Source organism: Chenopodium album, chromosome 3, assembly GCF_948465745.1.
Source record: "Chenopodium album chromosome 3, dcCheAlbu1.1, whole genome shotgun sequence".
In the NCBI taxonomy this organism is placed as follows: domain Eukaryota; kingdom Viridiplantae; phylum Streptophyta; class Magnoliopsida; order Caryophyllales; family Amaranthaceae; genus Chenopodium; species Chenopodium album.
The window spans coordinates 26147457-26171649 of record NC_137836.1 but is presented as its reverse complement, the minus strand read 5'-3'; the positions used below and the strand labels follow the sequence as shown (position 1 = coordinate 26171649).

General features: G+C 41.6%; 1 non-coding gene across 1 annotated transcript; it reads right to left on the bottom strand.

Moving 5' to 3' along the window:
* Positions 1 to 1761: 1761 nt before the first annotated feature.
* On the bottom strand, positions 1762 to 1868 carry LOC145625711 (small nucleolar RNA R71). The gene has a single exon (XR_014110618.1). It is a non-coding gene; the product is annotated as a small nucleolar RNA R71 (small nucleolar RNA).
* Positions 1869 to 24193: the final 22325 nt, after the last annotated feature.

Sequence of the window (24193 nt, the reverse complement as noted above, 5' to 3'; positions counted from 1 at the left end):
AGATGAAAGAGCTGCCTTTCTCGCAGGCATCACCTCTAGTGCACCGATGATAGGGATACTCGGGAGCAAGCGAAGTAGGCAAGTCATGAGCACCACAGCAGGGGTGCGCTCGCGCGGACCTCACTGTTCGTGCGCGTAGGGCCTCAGTGGTGCGCACGCACCAGAAGCCCTGATCCCCTTGGCTCGATTTTCTATTTATAGCTTTTGACTTTTTTTTTGGGGGAGACGACTTATTTTTGTACTTGACACTTATTTTCCAGAAATAGTAGAGAGAGAAACTTAGGATTACTTGATTGTACTTGAATTTGATCTTTTATTTCAACTTTATCTTGGATTTCTTCTTCAAATCATTGAAAGCTTGTGAGATTTCTTTCCTTTGAATTTACTTTTATAGTAATTTTCTTTAATTCTTGAATGTTTGGTTTTAATTATATTTTTTGCTTTAGAATTTGTTGAATGATTGAATTTCTTCTTTATTAAACATGAACTAAATATGTTTGTGATTGAATTTGTTTTGTTTTTCAATTTCGCCATAATTAATGAGTAGATTATTTGCCAGGGAGAAGGGGAAGCATGCTAGATTGATGATTTTTGCTAGTTCATGATCCTTGATTGATCGAATTGTTGAAGTTAAATTAGTTGACATAGTTGTGCATGTGATTAATTAGACTAGTGATCAACCTATAAGAATAATCTAGATTGCATTGCAATTTTCAATGACATGAACCCTTGTGTTTAGAATTGCTTTAATTGATTGAATTTGATTGTGATTTTCCTTGATTGCCATTCATAGTGAACCCTAGTTTGGCTTATAGGAGATAGCTTTTAGATTCCATTGATTGCAACTATTCATTGATATTTGTAATGTTTGAATTCATTGAGTGATCCACCAATTAGCACAATCATTGAGCTTTCATGTGGAAACTATATCCCAAGTGTTTAGTAGATTAAATTTCTCGATTTATCTTGGTTTCTCGATACCTTAGTAGCCAAAAAGATCTTTTTACAATCTTTAAAGTAGCTTGACCTAGGCTATAGCTTACACCAACTCATTCCTTTGGGTTCGACCCTTGACTTACCATATACAAGTATTAGGTTGGTCGAGTGTTTATAAATTTAGTTTTGCCCTACGAAAGGGTAGAAAACGACCTACATTATTATCTTTTCGTTAAAATGGCTCCGTTGTTGGGGAATGATTTTGGTGCTTTGTTATAGTTGTTGACTCTATTTCATCCTTAATTGAAAAAACAAAAAGATTTTTTTTTTGTAGGCTACACTTGTAGCCATGCTACTAATCATTTATTTTGAGATTATATGCATAGAGCACGTGGTAATTCACTAGTTCCATTTGATTCGAAGATTAAAAGGACTATTGCAAGGTTAAGGGTAGCTAGACGATCTTTGAGTTCTAGCGCTTCAAGTGAAGAAGAACCACAACAAGAAGAACAAGCAAGAATGGGAGAAAATCAAAGGGTGGCGTTGAAAGAATTGGGGATTCCCGGTGCATATAGATTTGAGTGTGAAATTGTTCCACCTACAACACCAAGCATGAAAGCCCACTAAATCATCTCAAGGAATTTGAAAAATATTGCAATACTTTCAAGGTGAATGGAATTTCCCAAGAATTCATCCGCCTCATGCTCTTTCCCTTTTCCCTCATAGGGCATGCCTTAGAATGGCTAGACAAGGAGTTCAAGCCGAATTCTCTAAGGACATGAAACGAAGTGACCAAGGAGTTTCTATCCACAAAAGAAAACGGTGGAGGTTAGAGATTTGATTCAAAGTTTTAAACAAAGGCCTAGTGAGAACCTCTATGAAGCATCGGAGCGATACAAAGAGTATCAAAGAGAATGTCCTCACCACGGAATTCTTACATACCAAATTATTCAAATATTCTATGTAGGCCTTAGTCCTCAAGGGAAGTCATGTCTATATGGAGGAGCAGGAGGTCCCATCATGAATAAAACAGAAGAGGAAGTGGTAGACATAATTGAAAACGTAGTGAGATACTATTGAGATTGGTAAGATGGAGAAAGGGAGTCAACTAGGAAGAGTAGCTCTTCGGCGTACTTGGTCAGTAATCTAAATGCAATTTACAATCTCTCCTCACAAATGACACACTTGGGGAAGGAAATGTCCGCTATCAAGGCAAAGGTTGAAAGTCCTACCTCCCAAGTCTCATGTCTTCCCTCCAAATCTAAGGGGAGAGGTAGGCCTTCTTATCCTCAACCTTCTCCCTCTTCTAATAACATGCCTAGTGGATGCTTGTTTTGTGATGTATGTTGATCGTATGATCATGACGCTTCAAATTGCACTCATGCATGTACGGATGTTTGTGATGATCAAGATGGAAATGTGAATGAGCATGTGAGCTATGTGTCAAACAATAATGATTCTAGGTATGAAAATCAAAGAGGCCAATGGAATAGGAATTACAACAACCATGGCAATTTTGACAATTATAACCAAGGTGGTGGTAATAGGAACCATGGGAACCAAAATTCCCTAGGTAACTATAACAACAAAGGTTATAGTGGCAAAAATCAAAACCAAAATTATGGTAATCATAACCAAGGTTATGGTAACAATAATCAAGGTAGAGGAAATTGGAACAATCAAAATAGGGGAAAATTTCAATGTAACTCTCAATGGGGTCCCCCACTGGAATTTTCTCCAAAGACCCTAAATTAAAATTCCTATGTTCAATCCTCTTCTTCTTCTTCTAGGAATAATTTGGAAGAAATCATTGAAAATTAACAAAGTTATTGATCACTTACATGGCCGTAAGTAATAAGAAATTTAATGAAATGATGACTCATAATAAGATGCTTGAAAACCAAATTTTTCAACTTGCTAATACTTTGAAGGACCAAGCTAGTCCTTCTTCTTTACCTTCCCAAGGTAGATCCCAAGAGACTGGTCAATTCTATTGTTACAAGGAATGGTAAGGTTATTGAGGAGTGTTTTCCTTGGAAGAGTGAGACCCAGAAGGCCACAAAAGAGGTTTTGGTGAAAGATGAGAAAGATGGTGCATCTTTGAGTGAGATTGAGATTGAGAAACCTAGTGAGGTGAGAGTGGATAAATAAATTGTGAAACCCAAGATTCCTTATCCACAAAAATTCATGAGACACTAGTTGAATGAAGAATTTGGGAGTAGTTTTAGAGTCATTTTTGTGTTTATTTTATATTATTTTCCCTTTCTTTCTCTTGTTTTCTCTTTAATAAAGTTTCTTGTTTATTTGGTAGTTTTGGAGCGTTTTAGTTTATTTTCTTTATTTTATTAGCTTTAGTTTATTTTCGTATTTTATTTTACTTTATTTGCTTGTATAGTTTTTATTTTATTTTTATTAGTTTAGTTTTATGTCTCTTATTTTCTATTTTATTTTATTTATTCCTATTTTATTTATTTTATTTTATTTTATTTGTCTTGGTTTTATTTTATTTCGTCCTTTATCTATTTTCATTTTATTTATTTCTATTTCATTTATCTTATTTTATGTCCCGATTCTCCAATGTGTATTTTTGGTTGTGTAGGTATGTTTTCGGGTTCAAGCACGAATTTCAAAGTCAAGTGGTTTGCATTGGATGTTCGAGACCCAAGTCAATCAAGTCAAGCTGCTGCCCTTGCTGCCACCACACCTATCCTTCACCCCACCACACCTATCCTCCACCACACCAAGTACATACTTATCTCCCCTGCTCCTAGCTCCCCACTCTCACAGCACCGCAGCCACCAATCAATGCCGCCGCACACAACAGCCACCAATTGCAACCTCCCACAAACCACCACACACCACCTTCACGTGCAGCCCCAACCCCAAAACCAGCCTGCAGCTCCGCAAGCACCAACAACCCACTGCACCGCCCACAATCAACCACCAATTACCACCAGCCGCACCACCGTTCTCAACCACCAACAACAGCAACAACAACGAACACAAGCATTTCGCTGCCCCTGCCTCACTTCCAGTTGCCAGCAACAACAACCACAATCACCCACCAATTCACGCACATCCCCTGCTCCACCAACACCAACAGCAACACAACCTGCACCACGCAAACCACCAACGCAATCAGCCGCACCTAAACCGGCAACATCAATCCACCAATTCACACAAGTATTTCGGCCCCGCAATTAAGCAATTCAGAACAAATTGAAAATCAATCAAGTTCGAGCATACCGTTTGTGGTTCGATCGAACTTCGAGACAGAGACTTTGTGGGTTTCGTTAATCGAAGAGGAGTGGTCGAACATACCCATGGTTCGACCGAACCAACCCCGTAGTTCGGCCGCACCAACCCACGGTTCGATCGAACCATTTCACGAGCTTTTCGCGTGATATTTAATGAAAATTGGACGGCCACGATCTTGTTTGCTTGATGCCGATTTTCAATGATGATGAGCGGTGGTGATTAAGATGATTGCTTGCTGATGGTTGATTATGATAGAGCAGCCATGAATTTGGAAGAAAAGGGGAATCGGGGTAGCTGATGTTTTGGGGGATTTTGGTTTTATTTTTCTTTTTCTTTTATTTTTATTTCTTTTCCTTTTCCTTTTCTTATTTCTTTTCTCTTTTCTTATTTCTTTTCTCTTTTATTTTCTTTTTATTTCCTTTTCTTTCTTTATTTTATTTCCGTCTTTTATTTTTCTATTTTTTCCTAGTTTTATTAGCTTAGTATAAATACCCAATTTTGGGGGGTAATTAAAAAACATGGAATAACTATCTATTCATCTCTCTAATTAGTTTTAGGTTAGGTTAGGATTAGTATTCTTTGGTAGAGAGAGAAAGTGAGCTTTTCTTCATTAATGAACTTGGATTTTGAAGAAGGAGCTTGTTCAATCCTTTGTAGACCTTCATCTTCAATTAATGAGCAATTTCTTACTCTCTCTCCTCTATTTTTATTTGTTTATTTTGATTATTATTTTAGTTGTTGGTATTGCTTGTTGATCATGTTGATTCTTGATTATTTGTTGATTAGTCTTGTTATTATCATGATTAGTGAGTAATTTCCCCATTAAGGGGATGGTTGTGGTGTAGTTGGACCTTGAGCATGTTCTAGGGTTTAGAATTGATTTATTTGTGATTAAAGTCTTTATATGCTTGATATTCTTTAATCTTCTTGCAAGTGCACATTGTTGGTTGATTAAAGGTGAATCTTTGCTAACAAGAAACGGAAGTTGACTTAGTTAAGGTTCATTACTATCGATTGTTATTTAATAGTACCTCCTAGTATATGGTTCTAATGTGGAAACATAGAGGCTATGTTAGGAGAAGCCAATTGACCCCGGAAGGCGGCTAGATTGGATTCTTTATTTCGATATTCGAGCATGTTTAGTTCATAATTAATTCAATTTCTATACCTTTGTTTATGTTCAAGTGAATGTTATACCTAAACCATTTCCCTTAATGTTTTATTTCTTGTTTTAGCATTTTTAGACTTTAGTTTATTTATCCCCTATTCCGGACTAGCTTAATTGTCGATGACATTTGGTGGTGTTTACCGTTCTCTGTGGTTCGACCCCTATGCTTGCCTTATACTCGTATTAGGTTTGTTTAGGTTGTATAAATTGTATTTGATCTAGGGATAGACAATTGACGACGCGTTTATTCCCTTTTCACTATGCAAAATTCCTCAAAGACATTTTGAGTGGTAGGAGGACTTGTGATGTTGTAGTGACGGTGAACTTGACCGAGAATTGTATTGCAATTATAATGAACAAGATGCCACCTAAGCTAAAAGACCCCGAAAACTTTTCTATCCCTTGTGCCATTTACAAATTTGAAATTGAGAATGCCTTATGTGACTTAGGTGCTAGTGTTATCCATATGCTATATGTGACATTTCTATCCCTTTATGTACACATCACATAACCCTTGAGAAGGGTGCTCTACCTTCTATTGAGAGGCAACGAAAGCTACACTCCCAAATGGGAGAGGTAGTGATCAAGGAGATCACCAAACTTTTGGATGCGAGTATTATATTACCCATATGTAGTTCTAGGTGGGTTTCTCCCGTTCAAGTTGTCCCAAAGAAGGGAGGGATGACCGTCTAGAATGAGAAAGGTGAGCTCATTCTAACGAGGACGGTCACGGAATGGAGGATGTGTGACTATAGACGTCTAAAAACATCTACAAATAAAAATCACTTCCCCATTTCCATTATTGATTAAATGCTTGAGAGACTAACGAGGCATAAGTTCTATTGTTTTCTGTATGGTTATTCGGGGTTTTTTCAAATCCCTATCCACCCGGAAGACAAAAAGAAAACAACGTTCACTTGTCCATATGGTACATTTGCATATAAGAGAATGTCGTTTGGCTGTTATAATGCTCTTGAAACATTTCAAAGATGCATGATGAGTATAATTGGAGATATGTTGGAGGAGAAGATGGAGGTGTTTATGAACGATTTCTCCTTAGGAGATGTTTCATTTGAGGCATTCTTTGAAAACCTTGAAAAATGTCTAGCAAGGTGTGAAAAGATGAACTTGGTTTTGAATTGGGAGAAGTGTCATTTCATGGTGGAGGAAGGCATAGTCCTAGGCCATAACGTTTCTCACAAGGGGACAGAGGTGGACAAAGTGAAAATTGAGGTTATTGAGATGCTTCCACCTCCGATCAATGTGAAAGGAGTGAAATCTTTCTTAGGACATGCCGGGTTTTATGGAAGATTAATCAAGGATTTCTTGCTAATTGAAAAGCCCCTCAATGATCTTCTTAAAAAGGATGTCAAGTTTGTATTTGATGATTAGTGTTTGGAGGCATTCAATAAGTTGAAGAATGCTCAAATGTCTACTCCTATTGTTCAAGCCTTATGATGGAATTTACCTTTTGAGTTGAAGTGTGTTGAGAGTGATTCGGCAATCCCTAACCCGACCTGACAACCCAAACGAACCCGACCTGAAGTTACTGAGAGAAACCCGAACCCGACCCGACCTGAACCCGAATAACCCGAATTCGACCCGATTTGACCAAATTTTCATATTTTGTAATAATATTTAGTTTTACACTATTTTTTTATTGTTTTTAAGTATAACCCAAAATCGACCCGAAATCTGACCCGAACCCGACCAAGTTACCCGAATTGCCACCCCTAGATATACTATATGTTCAAGACTCTAAATGGTGCAGAACTGAATTACACAACTACGGAAAAGGAATTTTTGGCTATTGTTCATGCTTTTGAGAAGTTCCATTGTTATTTGTTGGGTTTCAAGACCATTGTCTTCACGGATCATGCAGCTCTTAAATACCTTTTTTCTAAGAAAGAGTTTAAGCTTAGGTTGATCCGGTGGGTACTTGAACTTCATACTTTTAATATTGAGATTAGGGATAAGATAGGAGCGGAAAATGTTGTGGTGGAACATCTCTCTCTCTCCTTGAGGATTCTCAAATTCATGATGATGGTTCTCCTATTGAGGATAGGATGCTTGATGAATTCTTATATGCTATTGAGGCAAAAGAGCTCCCATGGTTCTTCGACTTAGTGAACTTTCTTACATGTGGGGAGTTTCCACCTTCCTTTTCTAAGGATCAACAGAAAAAGCTCATAAGAGAGGCAAGATACTATGTGTGGGATGATCCCATCTTGTACAAGCGAGGAGTCGATGGATTACTTAGGCATTGTGTTCCAAATGAAGAGGTGCATAATGTTTTGAAGATGTGCCGCTCGCATCCTAGTGGTGGCCATATGGGTGTTTCTAAAACCGCTAGTAAGATTCTTCAAAGGGATTTATGGTGTCCACATCTCTTCAAGGATTCATGGGGTTCTGTTAAGACATGTGACTGTTGTCAACGAGTTGGGAATATCTTCAAGCGAAATAAGATGCCTCAAAAACCTATTCTTGAGTTGGAAGTATTAGATGTGTGGGGAATTGATTTCATGGGACCATTTCCCTCGTCCATTAGAAATCAATATATTCTTGTGGCAGTAGATTACGTGTCTAAGTGCGTTGAGGCCATTGCTTCCCCAACAAACGACCACAAGGTAGTTATGAAATTGTTTAGAAAGAACATTTTTCCAAGGTTTGGTGTACCTAAGACGGTGATAAGCGATAATGGTTCTCATTTTATTCACAATAATGCCTTTCAAAAGATGTAGCAAAAGCATGGACTTCATCAACAATTTGGCCTTCCCTGTCATCATCAAACAAGCGGCCAAGTTGATGTTTACAATCGTCAAATCAAGTTAATTCTTGAAAAGACAGTTTCAAGAAATAGGAATGATTGGTCGAAGAAGTTTGATGATGCTCTTTGGACCTATAGAATTGGTTTTAAGACACCTATAGGTACCACTACATATCGCCTAGTCTATGGCAAATCATACCATCTCCCGGTAGAACTCGAAAACCGTGCTTTGTGGGCAATCAAGAAGATAAACTTTGATTTGGCAAGTGAAGGGAAAAAAACGTGGCTAGATCTTCATAAGGTAAAGGAGCTTCGACTTGATGCTTACGATTGTGCTACTATTTACAAAGTTTATTCCAAGGAAACTCATGACAAGCTTATTGAGAAGAAAGAGTTTTTTGTTGGTGACAAAGTTCTTCTCTATAATTCAAAAATGAAGTTGTTTCCTAGAATGCTCATGTCAAGATGGAGCGGTCCTTATTTGGTTAAATATGTCTTTCCTAGTGGTGTTATAGAGGTTTCAATGATGGATTCTTCCCCTCTATTTAAGGTCAATGGCCATCGGCTCAAGAAGTATTTCGTTGGTGCTTTTGTTGGCCTTATTCACATATTGCTTCTCCGAAAACCACCTTAATAGGTCAAGAACGTTGAGTTATGACGTTAAACAAGCGCTTCCCGGGAGGAAACACGGTTTTCTAACGGTAAGGAGGGTGATCCAATCGTAAGGGGGTCCATCCTTAGATGCCCATGGCCATTTAAAAGCCTAGGACTTTACACTTGTTAAGGTGTAGTAGGATTTGAATTCCTGACTGTTTGGGGGACCTTGAATTATAATTGATTATATCATTATGCTTTTTTATAAGAAACAAGTAGGAGTCGCCAATGAGTTTTAGGAAAACTCATAAACCTCATTCATGCCTTTCTTCCATGTGGAGTTCATGGATTAATTAGCACGAATCGTAAGTTTACCCATGCCCTAATTGGTCTTCATAAACCAAAAATGAGTTCGCGAGCGAGGGTACTAAAATATCATTCCCTTTTGGGGGAATCGCTATCCTAGCCCTAGGGCAGCCTCTACAAGCTCTTCCTTTTTTACATTTTAATCACCAAACTATATATGCAACGCGATACCTAAAAATAAGTTAGCTAATTTTATTTACACACGTTAATTCACATTGGATTTACATTGCAATGACGTTATTCTTTATTTAATCAATTTCGTGAAAAGAACAAGAAAATAAACAATATTCGCCTTGGCCTAAGAGATCAACCAAAAAATACTTATGAAATTATAATCTTTATTTAGCGCAAGATACTATGTTGAATTAATTAATTAGCCTTTTTAAAGTGATCAAACAACACTAATTAATTAATTAAAGTTCGTTAAAACAAGAAAATAAATATGATTTATCTAAGTGCTCGGGAATTTACCAATTCTCTATGCTAGATCTTCGTTCCGAACACTTATGGACACCTTCTTGTTGGAGAACCTCCACCGTAGTAACAAAATATCAAGGGGTGAGTGTTTAGGACAAGAGGGGTTAGGTAGCACAAGTTCACAAGTATTCCGCCAGAATTTTAGGTTATATTTCTGTTTGTTTAAGCTTCTGATTAAGCCTCTATTTATAGGGAATGGGTAGGATTAGGGTTTTGAGCATTATTCCGCAGCAGGTGTCGCGCGCAACAGGATTAGTTGCGCACGGCATCCCAGCGCAAGTAATTGGGTTGCGCTACTATGCGCAGCGCAACTGGGTTTCTTGCGTGGGGCATTATAGTAAGATTCGATTCTATATTTTTGTAAAATTCCGCATCTTCCGCGAGCGCATCTTTAGAGGTTGCGCTGAGTGCGGCGCGCAACTAAATTAGTTGCGCGCGCCTGCCTTGCGCGACTGATTGTGATGCGCGCGGATTTTCCTACGGCAGCATTAAAGTTTAACCTAGGCGCTCCTAAATCCGTCATTATTGGGTTTCAAGCATGGGCTTAAGCCTAATATTGATCGAATTTAGTTAATTGGACCTTGTTTAGCTTTGTTCTTTAGTTTGGGCTAGTTTTTTGTGTTTTGTGGCTTAACTAGTTATCCATAGTACTCTCCACATTAATCCAACACGAAGATGGTTTTATTTATCGTCATTGCACTTCCTGTCGGGACAGAAGGCAAAGAGTAGATGTTTACAGTTACCCGCACTTTGATCGAGTCTAGAATAGACGATGATTAATGTAGTCATGGAAATAAATCCGAGACTCATCTGCGAAGTTCACAAAGAGAGAAACAGAGAGAAAGAGAAAGAGAGAGAGAGATAGAGAGAGAGAGAGAGAAAGGGAAGAAAACAAGGAGTAAAAACACATTCAAATAAAGGTTTGACTTTCGTTGACTTTCTCTCTTCTCTCTCTTCTCCATGGTTCTTCAACTTTGATCGGTTTCTTCATCAATTTTGAAATCCGATGGCTAAGAAGAAGAAGTAGAACACTTCTACACCTCAAGTAGTACACATGAAGAATACTCATGAATCTTTACACACGATTTTGTAGAATTTGAGGAATTCAGGCACTTCATTTGTTCCTAGTCCGATTCAGGAGGTGGATGAGCTGGTTACTCCGGCGCCGGCATTGGTGCATCCAAGAGGTGGTGCTATTCCCAGAAGTGATGCTGAGACTATTGCTCTATTTGCTGAAGCAACTTCTAGGGCAGATTCGATGATTTCTAATAGAACAGTACCTAGGGTTTCTAGGTTTACTGTTCCATTGGTTGCTGGAGGATCTGGGCATCGATATGAGCCGACAGTTCTCGTTCATCATCCTATACCTTCTTCGGAGCAGAACTCATATAAAGATGGTGAGGATCGAGCTGTTCCCTTCTCTGGAAAACTGAGTGCTAAAGGAGCTCCCCTGTCCTTTGTTGCTCCGAAAGTTCAGGATGGGAAGCAAATTTCTCAACTGCAAGAATCTGAGCTTGATGCAGGTAATAAAAAGTGGTCTAATGCTTTAGTTTTCTATGTGGTTAGCTATTATCCTACTATTGCTGCTGTTCTTCGTTTTATTGCCCAACAATGGAATGATATGCAGAAACCAGATGTTTATTGGCATGATGATGAGTACTTTATCATTAATCTGTGTTCTAGTGATGATAAAGATACTATACTTTGTTTTGGTCCTCATATGTTCCTTGGAAAACAAGCAATAGTTAAGCCTTGGTGTCCTAAATTTTATTTTAATGCTGAAATTCTGAGAACTGTTCCTCTCTAGGTTAAGTTTCCTAATCTCCCACTTAATTGTTAGGGATCTGACACTCTTAGTCGTATTGCCAGTTCGCTTGGAGTGCAATTTGTGCTGATGAGTGTACTACTAGACAGCTTAGAGTGCCTTTTGCCAGGGTTCTAATTGAAATTGATGTTACAAAGCCTATGCCCAACTCTGTTCTGGTTGAGATTCCCTCAAAGGAACTGCTGGAGCTCAAGGTAGTGTATGAGTGGGCTCCACCTTTCTGCTCTAAGTGCAACAAGGTTGGCCATGATTGCTCTACTAAACCTGCTCTTGCTAAGCCTAAGCAGGCTCATAAGCAGCCAGCTCCCGTTGCTCCTAAGCAGAAGCAGGCCTGGGTTCCTAAGCCTAGTCAAGTTCCTGCTCCTGTTGTTGATGTTGATGCTTCTGTTCATGGGCAATCTGTTATCACTCCACAGGTTCATACTTCTCAAAACTCAGATGACGGGTGGAGAATAGTTGGAAGGAAGACAAAAAGCCAACAAACTAGGGTTAATCAGCCTGCTTCTACCTCTAATGCTTTTGTTGCTTTATATGCAAATGAAATAGATGGTGCAGGTGGTTTCACTATAAATCCAAGCGTGGGTGAGGTTAATCCCCCTTTGGTGTCATGATTTACTCTATTTGGAATGTCAGGGGCCTGAATGACCCTGGCAAAGTTGCCTATGTAAAAAGAGGTTGCTTCATTCTCATTCAGTTGATGTTATTAGCCTTCTAGAAACAAAAGTCAAATAAAAAAATGTTTTCAGTTACCAAAAGAAGTTTGGCTCTCCTTGGCTTTGGGTGTGCAATTATGATAATTCTCCTAAAGGGAGGATTTAGCTTGGTTGGAATGCAGATAGAGTAACTGTCCATGTCTTAAAGATTCATGAGTAGTTTATACATTGTTGTGTCCTTTCTAAGGATCTTTCTACTCAAATTCATCTCACTGTTATCTATGGGCTGCATTTTATTCATGATAGGCTTCCTATGTGGGAAGGGATTAGAAACATCTCTATTCAGCATTTTCCTTGGCTCTGTGCTGGTGACTTTAACTCTGTTCTTCATACTTCAGATAGGCTTCATGGTACTGATGTTACTGATTATGAGACTAGAGATTTTCAGAGCTTGGTTGATGATTTGGACCTCACTGAGGTCAAGAGCAAATGAGCCTTCTACTCTTGGTCAAATAAGGCTCACACTAGTCCTAGAACTCTTTCTAGGATTGATAGAGTCTTTGGTAACCAAGCTTGGTTGGACTCTCATGGTCATGTTTAAACTGTCTATCTTCCCCCTTTTTTATCTGATCACAGTCCAGTTCTTTTGGATATTTGTCCTGCTTATGCTGGGAAAGGTAGACCTTTCAGATTTCTCAACTGTATTGCTGATCATCCTGATTTCCTTGATAATATTTCTGAGGCTTGGTGTTTTGGTAGTTCTGTCTGGCAGAAGCTTAATTATGTGAAGTCTAGTATCAAGTGTCTTAATAGCAAGCAGTATGGCAATATTGCTGAGAAGATTGATCAAGCTAATGCTGAGCTTGCTGGAATTCAGAACTTAATGGCTCAGAATCCTGATGATTTGGATTTATATGCAAAATAATCTGATGCTATTAAGGTTGTCAAACACTGGAATGATATTCAAGAAAGCATCTTCAAACAAAAGTCTAGGATCAACTAGATAAGGCTTGGAGATGGCAATTCACATTATTTTTTCTTACTGATGAAGAATAGGCAAGCAATGAACAGAATTGACTCTATTATTGCCTCTAACCAGGTTTTGCTTAAGGACCCGGATTCTATTTCTCATGAGATTATTTCTTTCTATAAGTCTCTTTTAGGGACTAAGGCTCTTTGGCTTCCTGCAGTTAATCTTGTTACTATGAGGAGAGGGAAACAGCTTAGCTCTGTGTCTCAGAGCTATCTCATTCAACCTGTTTCTCATGCTGAAATTGATGTTGCCCTTAAGGGAATTGATAGCACTAAAGCTCCTGGTATTGATGGCTTTATCTCCTTTTTCTTTAAGAGAGCTTGGCATATTGTGAAAGATGATATTTATGCAAGTGTTATTGATTTCTTTACAAAAGGGATCTTGCCTAAGCAATGGAATTGCACAACTATCACTCTTGTTCCTAAAATCCCTAAGGCTTCTCATGTTAAGGATTTTAGACCTATAGCTTGTTGCACTGTGGTTTATAAGCTTATTTCTAAGGTCATAACCGCTAGGCTTGCTGTTGTCATTGGTGAGGTCATTGATGATGCTCAAGCAGGTTTTATTCCAGGCAAGCACATTGGAGACAATATCCTTCTTGCAACTGAGTTGATCAAAGGCTATGATCATAAATTTATTTCACTTAGATGCATGGTTAAGGTGGATCTGAAGAAAGCCTATGACTCAGTTGAGTGGGGATTCTTGATTACTGTTATGCAGGAGCTTGGTTTTCCTCAAAGGTTTATTACCTGGATCTGGACCTGTCTTACTTCTGTCTCTTATTCTATTTTTATCAATGGTTTCCCTGCCCTTCCCTTTGAAGCTAGGAAAGGTTTAAGGCAGGGTGATCTTATGTCTCCTTTTCTTTTTGCTATTGGTATGGAATACCTGTCTAGATGCCTTGATGAGCTTAGGTTAACTCTTGATTTTAACTTTCATCCTATATGTGAAAAGTTAAACCTAACTCATATGATGTTTGCTGATGATTTGTTGATGTTTTCTAGAGCTAATTGTGTTTATGTCAAGCTTCTCTTCCAAGGTTTCTTAAAATTTTCTGGTGCTTCTGGTCTTTCTGCTAATCTTGATAAAAGTGAAGTCCACTTTGGAGGAGTTTCTATTGATTTTCAGGAAGAACTTAAAGAGCTTCTTGGTGTTTCTCAAGGTTCTATTCCTTTTAGATATCTTGGGGTCCCTCTGTCTTCTAAGAAGCTTACAATTGCTCAGTGTAGGCCTTTGGTGGAGAAAGTGACTGCTAGAATTCAAGGGTGGATGACTAAACACTTATCCTATGCTGGGAGGCTCTAGTTGGTTAAGAGTGTGTTATTTGGTATTCAGGCATATTGGGTTCAAATCTTTATTTTACCAAATAAAGTTCTAAAAGAGATTGAGGCTAGATTCAAATGCTTTCTTTGAACTAGCTCCTCTGCTCCTACTAGGAAATCTTTGGTTGCTTGGAATTATGTCTGTCTTCCTAAAGTCTGTGGTGGCTGGAATTCTCTTTCTCTCCCTGAGTGGAATAAGGCAGCTGTCACTAAGTTACTTTGGGATATTGCTCACAAGGCTGATAATCTTTGGGTTAAGTGGGTCCATATTTATTATTTCAAGTATAAAGATTGTTGGACCACTCCTACCCCTGCTAAATGCTCTTGGTTTTTGAAGAAAATCCAAAGTTGTAGAGATATTGTGAATGATCAAGGGGGATGGGATGGTTTCATATAGGGCAATAAGATGAAAATCAAGAAGCTTTATGCTGCTATTAGGCCTCAAGTCCCTAAGGTTCCTTGGAAGAGGATCATTTTTCATAACTTGGCAACTCCTAAAAGTGTGTTTATCTTGTGGCTAGCTTTGTGGGATAGGCTCGTTACTAAGGATAGGTTGCTTCAATGGCACATCTCTTGTGATCCAAGGTGTTTCTTTTGCTTGAATAGTAATGAAAGTGTTCAACACTTATTCTTTGATTGTGAGTACTCTAGGAAGGTTTGGAACAAGGTTCTGGGTATTTTACATGTCTCCAAGCCTGTTCTGCAGTTTGATGATGAGATTGAATGGTTGAAGAAAATCTGCAGAAGTTCTAGAATGAAAAACAAAGTGATCCAGGTTGCCTTCACTAAAACAGTCTATGTTATTTGGATACAGAGGAATGCAGTTTTGTTTACTGGTTGTTGTAAGCCTGCTGATGTTCTAGTTAGAGATATTATCTTTCATTTAGCTTGTAGAATCCCAGCTGGAAGCAAGCACTTAATTGTGTAGTTTTTTTTGCTCAGTTAGGTTGACAGGGAGCTGGTTCTGGTTGTTGTTCTAACAGGTTTTGCTGTTGTGTTCTGGTTCCAGATGGTTGTTGCTCTTCTGATTTCTGAAGTCTGTAGCAGCTGTTTCTGCTTGCTGCAGCTTGATTTCTGGGTGGCAGCTGATTTTCAGGTGCTTTGGCATTGGCTGCATTGTTGTTGTTTCTGCAGTTGCTGTTCTGGCAGGCTGTTGCTTTTTTTGCAATTGCTGATTCAGGTGGTTGTTGCTGTTCTGGTTTTTGAAGTTTGTTGCAGCTGTTTCTGTATGGTGCAACCTGGTTTCTGGGTGACAGCTGGTTTTCAAGTGGTTGCTGTGTTTGAAGTTGCTGTTCTGGCAGGTTGCTCTAGCAGCAAATCTGTCAGGTGCTGCTGCTGTTGTTCTGGTTTGCTGTTGTTGTTTCTGGTTTGCTGTTTCAGGTGTGCTGCTGCTGCTGTTTTCTGGTCAGCAAGTCTGACAGCAAAGTCTGCTGCAGCTTGGGTGTTGGTGTTGCCTTTTTGTTTTGGCACCTAGTAGTTTGGTGTTTTTTCTCTTATTTTGTTAGCTGCTCTTGCTTCTTTGTATGCTGGTTTAGGCTAGTTTTGGTGTTTCCAGCCGCTCTTTTTGTATATTTTGTGTGCTGGCTTAGGCTAGTTTTGGTTTAGGCTAGCTTAGCTTCTTGTAAGTTGTAACTTTCTTATTTTGGCAATAAAATTCATAGTTTACAAAAAAAAAAAAAAGTTCACAAAGAGTAGAGAATCTTTTAGAAATGTTAAGGATATGGAAACTATCCTTGGTTCGCTAAGTGATCGAAACAAGTAGCTATTAAGGCTAGAAAAAGTTTTTGCTAGTCTTAACGCGCTAAAGAATCTAGATTGATCCTTTGCAATTGTAGAACGCTTTTACAAGTAAAGGTGTTCTTGGTGATGTCAAGTCATAAGAAGAGATCGGTTTTAAAAAAGAATAAAAGGGGATGATGATTTCCTCTCAATTATGTCATCATTGGTCTAAAGTCCCACGATATGTCATTGAAACTTTTGCCTGACTTTAACAAATTAAAAAGATAAAAAAGGTGTTTTCGGATTTTGAGCCTAAATGGTCTGGTATTCGAGCCGGATGTACATAATATAGAAATACATGTCTCAGGACTGGAGGCACATATCTAAATCCAGTGAGAGGGAAGAAAGTCAACAACTCTCTCAGCAGTTTTGTCCACTGAGATGAGTACTGATTTGGGTATTTTTACCCGGCCAGGTGGCCCAATCAGAAAACGCCACGTGTCCTCAGTAAAGGTGCCATTTGGACCTATGAGATGATGACACGCGGAGGGCAGACATTCCTCAGCCCTAAACAGACTGATGATCCAACATTGACCAATCAGAGGGCGACGGGTGTCACCCAAAAAGATGCCCAAAGGCCTTTTGGGCTCAGTGACACGTGTCATTCAGGCATTGCCTCTGGAATGGCGGCCTTCAAGGGCCCAAACCTTGAGGCGCCGTTTTGCGGCGTGACCTAATCCCTAGGTCACCAGATCCTAGGGAGGGCACACCTTTCAAATAGACCCTATAAATAGGGACATTCTTACATTTATGACAGGAGGAATATACACGCAATAAGAGACAATATGTCACTTACTACAGAGTTTTCATTTTCAAAGAACAGACAGCACTTTACATGAGCTTGGAATCCGAGCAGATAACTTTACTTCCGCACGTTTTATTACCGAATGCTTATTAACTTAATCTTCGGAGGCGGACCACCGACGATCCGGCGGTCCGTTTGCTTTGCAGGTACAGGCGTCCTTTGCTGAATCCAGTCTCAGTGTTGTAACTCTCCCAAGGGACAAAAACCCTCGAAACATTTGGCGCCGTCTTTGGGGAGAGTACCTCTGAAATGGCTTCACAAGTACCTGTACCGAATCTAGAGGCCAATCGGCCTCAAGAAGACATAGTGGTCCAAACGGACCATGACTTAGGTGACGACGCTGACGTCGAAACCAATGTGGATCCAAATGGATCCCTCATCTCTAGACGCATCCGCAGTAAGGAAAAGCGGGAGCGTCACCCTGACCAGGCAGGGCCAAGCAAAACTGCTGGTCAGCCAAAGAAGCCCTCGGGGCGGCCGGGTGATCCTTCCCAGGCGACAGGATCGACTTCCGTCACTCGAGATGAACTAATGAGACTCCTGAGCAGTCTCAGGGGTGAAATCAAACAACTCGCCTCAAAGAAGTCGCCTACTACTAGAAAGGAGCAGTCGGCCAAGAAGCCAGCCCAAGCTGGCAAACAGAAGTCGGTCAGGGACCGTAAGCTGACTCCTCATCCTGTCCCTACGGAGAAGGCTAGGCCCCAATTTGACCTTACTAATCTCCGTTTCCCAGAAAAGGGCACAAGAAAAGCCATCCGGCACATACAGCCGGATGGTAGCAAGAAAACATTCTCTGATGCTCGGCAATACATTGAGCGGAAGAGGACTCAGCTATCAGAGTCGGCTTCAACGTCGAATTATCATGATAGCTTTCGGAATACCTCTATAAGGTGTTCCCAGTCTGTACATGAGACCCCAGCAAGCAGCCCACGGGTTCAGTTTGGCCCTCATATGATTTAGTCGGCCCAGTACATGACTCAACCATTGTACCAGGCACCAGTTTTACCTTACATGCAGCATGTCCTCTTTGGAGGACAGGCGGCATACGGTATCAGCCGATGGACTGGCAGCTTAGGCTGCAACACCTTGGAGATCAACCCTTTGCTTTCTCCTGGGAAATAACTGAAGCCGTACAACCGGCTAAAGTTTAAAATGTTTAGGTTTGAGCCTATGACGGGACCTCCAACCCAGAAGACCACCTGCTAGCATACGCCCACCTCATGTATCTACAGGGGTTGGATGATGCCGCATGGTGTCGTTGCTTTCCAGCCACCCTGAAAGGAATAGCCCAGCAGTGGTTTGGCAATCTGCCGGCTGGTTGTATAAATAGCTTCAAGACAAGTCTTGACTTGGGTAATGTACAACAGGGAGATAGAGAAGGCTTGCGGTCCTATGTCAGGTGGTTCAATCTGGTCCGAATCCAGATTCTTGCGCTGTCTGATGAGGTCGCTTTGACAGACTTCTTTAAGGGTCTGAAGGACGGGTCTACTTTTAAGTACGAACTCTGCTCCTCCAATACAAGCGACCTAACTCTGCTCCTCCAATAAGCAGTCGGACCATAAGAAGTCCGACCGACAGAAAGAGAGTCAGCCTGCTCAGCCGGCTCCTAAGCCAGAAGAGAGCAAAAAGAAAAAACAATTCTGGGCCATTGATAACTCTGATCAACCGGCCTAGAAGAAGAAAAAAGAGTGGAAACCGTACGTCCTAAGGTACGAATTCCACAAGGACTGCTGCTCCATCCTCTTGGAAATTAAGGATCGGCAAACCCTTGAGAAGCCGACTCCCATGAAAGGTTCCGCTGAAAATCGGAACAAGAGCAAACATTGCCATTTCCATGAGGATGTTAGCCATGACACGAACGACTGCTTCAATCTCAAGCGGGAGCTCGACTGTTTGGCCGAAAAAGGATAACTGAAGTCCTATGTGAAGTCCAAAGTGACTTTAAAGGCAAATCCGGGGCAGTCCAAGAAAAAGACTCCTTAGCCTGAGGTGAGTGCCGAAACTGATGAAGAACCACTATACACCATAGCAGGCGGCTTTGTTGGTGGTGGCCCAACCATTCGGGGCACCAAGGACCATCTGAGGAAGATGTTCAACTCTGTTGAGGTAGGGGATGCGGCAGGCACATCCGCCTTCCCTAAAGTTGTCATCATCGAGCAGGACAGAGGCAAAGTCCGTCGGCCGCATGATGACCCTGTGGTCATTGAATGCAAGGTGGCCAACCAACTGGTTGGTCGAATTCTGATTGACATAGGAAGCTCCTCTGACCTCATCAGCCTCAAATGCTTATCCAATCTCAAGTACAAACCGGATAGCATGATGGAGGTCTCCCACACCCTTGTTAGGTTTGGGGGAGGACTTGTGCACCCAGTCGGACGCATTGACTTACCAGTCCGCCTGGGAAGCAGGGGAGACGGTCGGCACATGACCAACCGTTTCCTAGTGGTTGAAGAGCTCACAGCTTACAACCTCATCTTTGGCTGTCCCACTCTTAATGAGTGTAAGGCCGTCATCATCCCTGGACTCATGCTACTCAATTATGAGAAGGATGATGGAATAGTCGGTTCCCTTAATGGGGACCAAAAGACGGCTTGAGAGTGTTACCTCTCGGACATCAAGCCCGCGGCCGTAGCATCCGGTCGGGGCAAGCAAACGATCGACCTCGACGATGTCGAGGAAGAACAGTCGGCCCCACCAGCCGGAAAAAAAAGAAAGACTGATCAGCTGGTGGTGGTAAAAAACAAAAGCAATACCAATCACTGACCGAGGAATGGTCGGATGATCTCCGTCCCCAGCCTGCTGGTGAACACATCGATATCCCTCTAGACGACAGCCGCCCAGAGCGTACGGTTAAGGTGGGGACGGTTGAATTTGCAAAGCTGGGTGAAAGCCTTCACCAGCTGCTGAGAGAATTCAAAGACATCTTTGCCTTTGAAGTAGAGGAGATGCCAGGCATCAGCCCGGCTCTCGCTGTCCACAAACTCGTCGTGGATCCTAAAAAGAAGCCCATCCGGCAAAAGAAAAGAAACCACGGCGAAGAAAGAAGTCAGGCGACAACTGCCAAAGTAAAAAGATGTTGGATGCCAAGTTCATTCGGCCGTGCAATTTCCCTGAGTGGGTAGCTAACGTGGTGTTAGTAAAAAAGCCGAATAGATCTTGGCGGATGTGTGTTGACTACACAGACCTCAACAAGGCATGTCGAAAGGATAGTTATCCATTGTCTAAGATCGACAGTCTGGTCGACTCAACAGCCGGACATGCCCTGATGAGTTTTATGGACGCCTATTCACGTTTCCACCAGATCCCCCTTGGGAAAAAAGATCAAGAAAAGACGGAATTTGTCACTGATCAGGGGTTGTTCTGTTATACGGTGATGCCGTTTGGTTTGAAGAATGCGCCTGCTAATTTCCAACGAATGATTAATACGGTCTTCATTAATCAAATCGAAAGGAATGTAGAGGCATACATTGATGACATGATAGTCAAATCCAAACAACAGGCGGATCACCTTGATGATCTCCGACAAACATTCGCCATACTCAGGCGGCACAAGGTCATGCTAAACCCAAAAAAGTGTGTCTTTGGCGTTGAGTCTGGGAAGTGTCTCGGATTTTTTATTGACCAAAGGGGAATAGAAGCCAACCCTGAGAAAATACAGGCGGTAATCGACATGCAGTCGCCCCGTACTGTAAAAGAAGTGCAAAAGCTAACAGGTTATCTGGCGGCCTTGGGGAGATTCCTTAGTCGGTCAGGTGACAAGTGTCTCTTTTTCTTCCAGGCAATTAAAAAGAATATCAACTTTGAATGGGGGGATGATGCAGAGGCGGCCTTTCAAAAGCTGAAAACTCATTTGCACTCTTTGCCAAGGCTTGTTAGCCCTTTGCCCAAAGAGAAGCTCTTCATGTACTTAGCCGTCTCTGATCATGCCCTCAGTTCCGTTCTCTTAGCTGAAAGAGACGGCATCCAGCTCCAGGTGTATTTCATTAGCCATGTTCTGAGGAACGTGGAGCTTCGGTACCCCATGGTTGAGAAATTTGGCCTTGCCCTTTACATGGCCATCAAGAAGCTAAAACCCTACTTCTTGGCGCATGCGGTAAAGGACTATACTGACCAACCGATCAAGCGGCCACTCACAACCTTGGAGTCTTCTGGACGAATGCTTAAATGGGCAATTGAAATGCAAGGATTAGAGATCACTTAAGAACCTAGGAAGTCAATAAAGGGGCAAGCATTCGCCGACTTTATTGTCGAAATGACAAGGCCGTTTATACCGGATAATACTGACCAGGTTTGGAAAGTGTATATGGATGGGAGTTCCATTGTGAACGGCTGTGGTGCAGGGATTATCTGTCAATCTCCTGAAGGAGATAAGTACGAATATGCACTACGGTTCAAGTTCCAAGTCTCTAACAATGAGGCCGAGTATGAGGCCCTGCTTGCCGGTATTCGATACTACAAGGCGACAGGGGCAAAAAAGATTGACGCCTGCTCTGACTCTCAACTAGTCGTACTCCAGGTCAATGGAACGTACGAGGCCACTCATCCGGCCATGATAAAATACTTGCAGGCGGTCAAAAGTGAAGTTGGGACACTTGAGGAGTTCCATCTAACTCAGGTGCCCAGATCTTCAAATAATCAGGCGGATGCTCTGTCAAAGCTAGCATCATCCGCCTCCTGTGAAACGCCTCGGTCGGTCTTCTGGGAGGTCATGGCAAAGAGAAGTATATCTAATGAAGACCCCATTGGAATTCTCGACTGAAGCTCTACCTGGATGGACAGCATCCGGGCTCATCTTGTAGACGGCAAGCTCCCTGATTCACCCCAAGAGGCAGTTGTTCTGAAGAAGAAAGCGGGAAACTTTGAGCTGAGACAAGGAGAACTCTTCAAAACGGGTTTCTTGGAATCCTTGTTGAAGTGTGTTACCCTAGAGAAGGGTAAAGAGGTCTTCGAAGATTTGCTTGCGGGGTTATGCGCCTCCCATATAGGCAGCAGGTCCCTAGCTGCCAAGGCCAAGCGACTCTATTTTTTGCCAACTCTGGAGTCGGATGCTATGGAAATGGTCAAAAAGTGTGACAAGTGTCAAAAGTTTGGCAAGCTCATCCATCGTCCGGCCACAGACCTGACGGCCATCCACAGCCCTATACCCTTTGCCAAATGGGGCATGGACATACTTGGGCCTTACACCGCGGCACCAGGCGGCAAGCGCTACATATTGGTAGCTGTGGATTACTTTACCAGGTGGGTAGAGGCGGAGGCGGTCAAAAACATCAAGATAAAAGACGTCATTTCCTTCATCTGGAGGAATATTATCACTCGCTTTGGGGTGCCCATGTCTATGGTTTTTGACAATGGTCCTCAATTTGAGACATCTCAACTCAAGACTTGGCTGGGAAAACAAGGGGTCTCAAGCCTCTTTGCATCAGTCGGCCGGCCCCAAGCAAACGGCCAGGTTGAAGCCTTCAACAAGCTAATCTCAGACGGGATTAAAAAGAAAATTTAACGGGCTGGTGGTCTTTGGGCGGATAAATTACCACACGTCCTCTGGTCCATCAGAACGATTCCTAAAGGGGCGACTAGAGAAACCCCGTTCCTCATGGTGTATGGTGCAGAAGCTGTCCTACCCACTGAACACTATGAGCCGACTCTTCGAGTCATGTTATATGATGAAGAAGCTAACTAGGAGGCCATGCGGCTGGCATTGGACTCACTTCCAGAGCGCAGGGGCAATGCTGCCTTCTGCCATGAGATTTACCGTCTGAGAATGACACGGGCTTACAACAAAAGAGTACACAAGCGTTCTCTCAAAGTGGGGGACTTTGTGCTACGGAAAATGGAGGCAGTCGGGAGGGCGAATGAGCAAGGAAAGTTAACCCCAAATTGGGAAGGCCCCTACCGAATATATGAGGAAGTAAGAGACGGCACCTACAGCCTGGAAGAACCAGACGGCAGGAAGCTGCCTAGAACTTGGAATGTAGACAACTTGAAAAAGTATTATTTCTAAGTACGAATGTAAATACCTCAAATTTTGTCATTTCAAATTTTGCTAATGAGAATATGCCTTCATTTTCAACTTGTCTTTTTATTAGTGTCGCCTGTAAAAAATACAGACGGCCAATGTATTTGGATAGCGTCTGTCCCAATAACAGACGCCCCAACCCCTCTGAAGGAGCCGACTGCTTTAGAGCAGTCGTTTCTACGAAGTTCTTTAAGTATTATGCCAACACTTAACGAATATAGAGGCCGGATATTAGGAAAACATATAGAGGCCGGATGGTCACAGTCTGCTCCAACATGAGTATGACCGTCTGCTCCAACATGAGTGAGATAACTGACGACGTCCATTCGGGCGAATTCGTCGAGGAGAAGCATCTCCCATTTGGGTGGCACATTGTTCTACAAATACACCAAGCGGCCCTACCGAATGCTAAGGCAGCATTCGCAGTCGTGTGTTTTAATCAAAAGTGAAATCTTAAAGGCCAGAATTTTCTAACTATTCTAGCACAGTCGGAAAAGGGTCACTGTTTCATAAGTAGAGGCTATTGAGGCATTAGGCCGGATGCGCCTGTTTTTGCTCTTGTGCAAGACAGGCGGAAAATTTTTACTGATTTACAAGTCAACTAATGGAGCCCTTGGCCAGATACGCCTGTTTTTGCCCAAACGCAGGACAGGCGAACTATTACTTACCAAGAAAACGAGCTAAAATACTTAGCAGACTAAAAAAGAGACTTGTGGGTCGAATGCGCCTGCTCTTTGCTCTTGGGGCAAGACAGGCGGATTATTCTAAAGTAAAATTAAGACTAAGTTAAAACTTATCATCTTATCTCGTCGAGGCCTTAGGCCAGTTGCGCCTGGTTTTAGTTTTTGGAACAAAACAGGCGAGGGATTTCTTTTTAGCAAATTTGCTAAGTAAAAAATCTTGTATTTCGTTTGAGCCAATGGCCGAATGAAAATAATTATTCATTCGCTCCGGATGGCCGTCTGTCGTGTGGTTTGGCGCAATCACCATAGTGATTGATTGACTTAGAAACCATGTATACTGTTCTAAGTATCAATAATTTCTAAGTCAATCAATTCACTGAACTGAAACCACTCGACATCCGTCCAGGGGCAAGAACATTTGCATGGTATACAGGTTATAATACTTGGCCAAAAAACATGCAATGAAAAAATTTAAAGAACAATAATATGAATAACTTCAGCCAAACGGCCA